Genomic DNA, 6,512 nt, shown 5'->3' with positions numbered 1-6,512 from the left:
GCGGCGGCGGCGGCCGCGGCGGCGGCGTGGCGATGGAGCGCGCCGCGCCGTGCGTCCGGGCCTCCTGCTCAGGCTCCCCCGCGCGTTTCCAGCGAGGCTGCCATCCCCTCCGTCGCCTGCAAGATAAATGTGATTGGAATAATGTTACAGTTCGATCTAAGCACAGGATTTAATTAATGAACTCTAATCTCCCAAATAACCAGGGGGAGGGGGAGGGGAAGGGAGGGGAAAAGGGAGGTGGCAGAAGGAGGGGGGTGGAGGCTGGGAGGCTGCAGCCCACGCCGGCGGCCTCGGCTGAGGATGCTCCCGAGGAGGTGGCTGTGGGAAGGCGGGCACCCAAACTTAGTCTAATGGACCATTATTACTTTAGAGAATATGTCAAGGAATAGAGAGATAAATAACTGCATTTGCTGCCCTTAGGATAAACACCAGCTGGGTGCTCTTCGGTGATGAGTTTGCGGGGAGGGTGATTTTTAGGAAAGCAAACATGGAGCAGCGTTTTTTCATCTCCAGCCAACGCCCTGAATCTCGCGGGACAGCACCCACCTCGGCACAGCAGCAAGGACCCCTTCCTTGCCCCCAGTATCTGGACCAGGTGACCTTGTGGGAGCTTCAGATCTCCTTGGCATTTTCTAGGTAGTGTCCTGGTACCCCTTTTATCTTCATCACATATATGCTTGTCTCTAGGAGATGAGTACTGCCGACAGAGCTGTGGAGCGAGCTGTGTCTGCTCGGGCCTGACTTGGGCTCCAGTGGTCCTCTCAGAGCATGGCCCCATGCACAAAGCAAGCGATGTCAAGGTGGCTGCCTATGAGCAGGGCTGGTTTGAAGGGCTTACCTGGCCCTGAAGTCTTCTTTGCCCAATTTTGCTGTCCCCTATCTCTGGCTAGGTTAGGTGACTTGAGTTGTCCAGCATTATAGACAAACAGAATCCTTTCTGCAGGAGCTTAAGAACGCACTGACTGGGTCAGAAAGGATAGTAGGAAAAATCACTGCTTAATCTGGACTGCTTGACCTTAAAGTTGTTTCAGCATATTCATGTTATCTGTTTTAATATTTATGGACATGCAAATTGATCCATTTTCAGTCCTGATGTGGGTGCCCCGGGGAAGCACATGTTCCTTTACCTTGGTCCTTGTCAATTAACTTATAGTCTGTTCCCCCTGGACTTGCCCTTGTCTTGATCCTCCCTCAAACTGGCCAGTAAGTACTAATGAATGAAGCAGAGATGAGAAATTAGGCTCCATGATCCTCTTCCAATAAAGCAAGTTGAGATTTTTCCAAAGATTTCCTTCTCTTGCGAACTTCTTACCATATGGTGGATTTCAGGGACCTAATGTTACAGTCTGCTTGGGGCTGTTAATTCGTGGAAGTAGTGAATTTCTGGGCTATGAGCTCTTGCAGAGGAAGGACCATTTTTCTCCAATGCTGACCCATATGAAGGGTTTGCTCACTAAATGGGGACCGGATGAGCCCTCTTGTGAACTGTTTATCTCATTGTAGGTAGGAACACATGGAATACCCTTGTCTGTTTCCAGTGACAAGGGTGATCAACTTGTACCCACTAAAGACATTTATAATAGATGGGTCAAGGGAACATTCTCAAAAAAACTTACATGCTTGAATACGGTAGAATTTTTTGGTCTTTGCCACTGAGTGTAAGGAAGTGCCTCACCCAAGTGCAACCTTTCTGTAGGAGATGTTTATGGAAGCAGAGAAAGACAGTAAAAAAAGTATCTTAGTTGTATAGTTCATATTAAGTAACAGTTTGGTACAGCCCAGAGTGTTTAGTCTTATTTTAAACCCTGGAAGATTTTCATGCTGATTCTGCAAATGAGGAGTCTGAACCACAGAGAAGTTGGTAATTCATGCAAAGTCACATTGCACCCCTATGCCACACACAGCACTTGAGGTCAGGTCTGCCTGCTCCAGAGCCTGATAGTGTGCATCTCCTCAACTGCATCTCCATGACCATTATGCTGACCTCTTACTCAGAAAGTTTTTCCAACATATGTAATTCTTAGACAGCTCTCATATAAAAATTCCAGTAACTTCTATAGAACAACATTCTAGCTTCCCTGAGTCTGGGATATGGATTCCCTCTGTAAGCATTTAAAAATTGATACATTATGGTTGGGGAGATAGCTCAGTGGTCTAAGTGCCTGCCTGACAAACACAAGGACCCAGGTTCAACCTCCAGTACTATATGTTATGCCAACGCTGAATTCTCAGGCATGCTGTGCTGACTACCAAAGTTGGGCATGGTACATGCCTGTAATCTTAGTGCTGGGGAGGCTAAAATAGGAGAATCACTATGAGTCTGAGCTGCATAGTGAGACCCTGTACCAATAAATTAAGATTTTAAAAAATTGATGCATTACTTATAGTGCACCTCTAAAGAAAGTCCTTTATTTTGTTTATTTATTTATATATTTTTTGGTCTTTTTGAGACAAAGTTTCATCAAGTAGTTCAGCCTAGTCTTGAACTCACTTTGTATGTTTTGTTGGCCTCAAACTCACAGAGACCATCTGCCTCAGCTTCCTGAATTTTGAGATTACAGCCATGTGCTATCACACCCATCTTAAAGAGTTTTAGTAGGATAACTCTCAGATAGTATATGGGTCATTAAGGGTCCCATGATAGAAAGGGACCAAATAAGCCAGAAAATACACAGGCAGGCAAGAACTCTTACTGCAGGTGTCAGGTTTATTGGTGAAAATAATTTCTCAATAATTACCGGAAGGATAATCCTGGTAGTAATGCGTCAAAGAGCAACTGCAGCTATAGGATAAAAGATTTTTTTAAAAATCAGGCTTGGGGTTATAGCTGTTTAATAAATTAAAAATAATTGAGAACTTTTTAACAAAATATCATTTATCTCAAGTTTTTTTTAAAATCAGCCCTGTATGGACATGTAGGAGGGCGAAAATAAGAAATGCAGACCTGCAAAATCCCTAGAATTTAGTATTTTCCAGGAGAGTCATGGTTTTCGGCAGCACTCACTTCACCTTGTCCACCCAGGAGTGCCCACCCACCTTCTGCAGACATGATTCTGCTGCCCTGTGTCCTCTTACCAACTCCTACGTACCAAAAGTAATTTCCAGGCATCACAGGATATGAAGTTCAGGAGGATAGTATATGTTCTTAGGATTAGCACTGTTCAATCTATCCTTCTTTTTCTGTCTTCTTTCAATTCACTAAATAAAATGTGTTGATAACCAGACACCAAGCTGGGCAGACTCAGGAGTTATAAAATTATCCTTGACCTTATGCTTATGGTCTTGTGGGAAGAAAGGGTGGACACATGAAGTCCTCCATGGAAAGGTCAACAGCAGAAGTCTCATGAGAGAAATTAGACGATTACCTTTGACTATATAAAGTCAGGGGAGATCTTCATGAGGTACCATTTGGGTTGGGTTTTAAGGCATTGTAAGACTCATTAGATAAAAGAGTTTAAAAAGAAAGACATCCCAGGTAGAAGAAAGAATAGGAAGTAGGGAAGACTTTGGTGGGCTTGGAGAATGGCGAGATGTATCAGTGAGCGCCACTAATGAAAGTCTAACAAGGGAATTGTGGTCCGATTGCGAAGGGCCTGTAGGACATGCTAAGGAGTTAGCTGGTGCCCTTTAGCAGTGCTTCCCAGAGCTTTCCAGTTTGTAGAGAACAATGACTATGACTTATACTGAATGGATGCAGAGGCAGCTAGTGTCAGGCTCACAGGGAGAGGAAATGCCTGCTGCTTGTACAGAGGTCAGCTGGTGCATACAATGGCCCTCCAGCCTGTCCACATGCTGGAAGCCCCAGTGTGCTTTAATTTAGCAATGAAGTGATTTTCGCTTTCTGTTATGAGACTTTCCTACTTAAGGCATCCAGGAGTTGATTTTGAGAAAAACAAGTGACTCTCTACCCAGCCAACAGGAAGATCATGATGGTGATCTCAGAGAGAGTGCACTTGGAAACTACTCTTTGGCCACACGGGAATGGAATTCTTTCTATGTTATTGCCTGAAAGCATTGACTTTTAATGAGTCAACAGTGGCCATAGAAGAAAGATTTGGGGATCCTTTGGGCTTCTAACTCCTCTATGCCCACAGAAGATAAGTACTTTATGCTCTTGGTGATAGGAAAATTCACTCTGGCCAGAAAACTGTCACAAAAGCTCGCAGAGAAGACTAGAAAAATAGATGCGTGAAGTTTCTGGAAATGAGATGGGCAGAGAGAGCAGGGCAGGTAAGGGCAGCTGGGCTGAATGAAAAGCTAAGATGCATAGAGCATTCATGTGCCAGACACTTTTTGTACATTACATATAGTGTTTGTTCTAATCTGTTGAAGGAGGTTTGAGTATTTTCACATTATAGTTAAAGAAATTGAGGTTGCAAAAGCTTAAGGATGTGCTCAAGGTGAAGCCCTTTTGTCTATAGAGTCCTCCTCCCTGTATCAGTAGCCACTGCTTGTGAGTGAGCTCTCTGTCAGTTGGAGAGTTGGAAATGTGAGCAGGCCTGGGATGACTCATACACCATCCTTGGAGTGAGAACCAGTTATTTTTGCTTCCACTCGTGGTGGTGTTGATGAGGATGACAGTGGCAAAGGTGATTTCTAGCATTTGTTCACTTGCTGCATGTTGGCATTATGCTGGACATTTTACATTTCTGATCCCATTCAGTTCCATTCTTCTGTGGCTATCCAGACAATTCCCTACTGACATTGCTTTGAGTTACAGTTTTTCAACTGCATGATGGCATGATCCCAATACGTATTCAGTAGAAGCATACTTTGAATTGTGATATTGTTGTGGGCTAGTGACATGCAGTATTATTCTCTTCTGAATTTCCCAGAGAGCCACAAAATCCTGAGGGTGAACAACTGAAACTAGTGTGTTGCATTGCTGGATATGGCCACTCAATAAATCACATGAGAGAGCTAACATTTTATACATTCTATTCTAAAATAACTTTATATTTGATGATTTTGCCCAAGGATAGGATAATGAAATGTGCTGAGCACATGTGAGATAGGCTGGGTTGAGCAATGATGCTAAGGAGGTCAGGGGCATTATATGGTTCCACTGCATTTTCAATGAATGATAATTTCAATTTTCAATGTGTTGATAGGCAAGTAACCCTATCATAAGACATGCAGTATCCGTGATGACAACCACCGTTTCAAGAATGAAGAATCCGGGGCTCAGAGAGACTGAGTAACTTACCAAGGTCTTGCTGCTAGTGTGCTCCAGAAGAGGCTTTTGGCTCCAGTGGGATCCCCTAGTACTCCAGAGTTCAGAGGAAGAAAATCTTTAACCTTCCCCTGCAGTTATTATGTTCCAGGTTCCCACAGAAGGGAGTGCACACTAGTATTGCAGCGGGACGGGAACAGCAAGGAAAAGAGCATAGCAGTGCCCCTGAAAAGCAGTCCCAATTCTGGGACGGAGATGAGGCTGGGGAGGGGTGGAGCCTGGACAGGGAGGGGGATGGCCTGAGACAGCATCTCAGTCCCTTGCATTTTCTTAGTTCCAGAGCATCAGCCAGCGGAGAGGCTGCTCCAGGAGGAAAGGAGGCCAGGGACTTCTCTGCTTCCCAGGGTACCTGAGGTCCAGGCCAGGGAGAAGCTTGGTCTCCACGATGATTGCAGAGGCAGATCTCCAGTTCCACTGGGATGTGTGGGCTGCCTTGCTTGCTGCAGAGGCCATGGTTAATTAAGTTAAGTAATTAGATTAAGTTAGATCACTATTAATACATGGATATATGTATCCATGTATTAATATATACATATATAGAAAGATGGACTATGGAAAGGGAAGCCCCTTCCCATCCTCTCCCTCAGGGTCTCAGAGGCTTCCCCCAGCCATTGGTCACTGTCCAAAAATACTTGATGCACTCCATACCAGGCACAGGGGAAGCAATCCTTTTATGCATGCAAATGCTGAGACCGTTTTGAAAAGATACTTATCTCAAGGTTTTTGTCTGCAACTTTACAAAAGGCATTTTGCAAAGCATTTTAACTTTCAGTTGTTTGCCACGATTTTACATTTTCCAGAAGCCGGGGAATTACTCATTTTGCACCCCCAGATAAATGCTTCTTTTAAAGCTCAGTGAAGTGTCTCTATGTGAAAGGATACAAGAACTTCAAATAGCCTTTTTTCTTCATTGAATAAATAAAACATATTTGGAAAGCCATCTTAAGACTTCAAGCTTTTTGCACTCCGGTCCCTGGGAAATGGTTTGGAAGGAGCTATTATGTTCAATTGTGTTAATCTCCCAGGCCCTTGCATAGAGTTTCGACTTTTCAAATGTTTGCAGCGATTACTTTTTCTCGAAGCTAAGGTATTATACTTAGAGAAGCTACTTGAAAAATAATCTTAGAGTTAAGTTTTAAGCTATTCTTATGCCTATTGTGTCTCTTTATTGCACTAATGGTGGGCATAGAACATCACCCACGGTTATAACAGCCACAATAACATTACCTAGGTCCTGTGTATGGGGAGTATTTTAAAAAGAAATCTAATTTTAGCTTTC

This window comes from Octodon degus, unplaced genomic scaffold, assembly GCF_000260255.1.
Source record: "Octodon degus isolate 3935 unplaced genomic scaffold, OctDeg1.0 scaffold00003, whole genome shotgun sequence".
Classification (NCBI taxonomy): Eukaryota; Metazoa; Chordata; class Mammalia; order Rodentia; family Octodontidae; genus Octodon; species Octodon degus.
Note: the sequence above shows the minus strand (reverse complement) of the source record.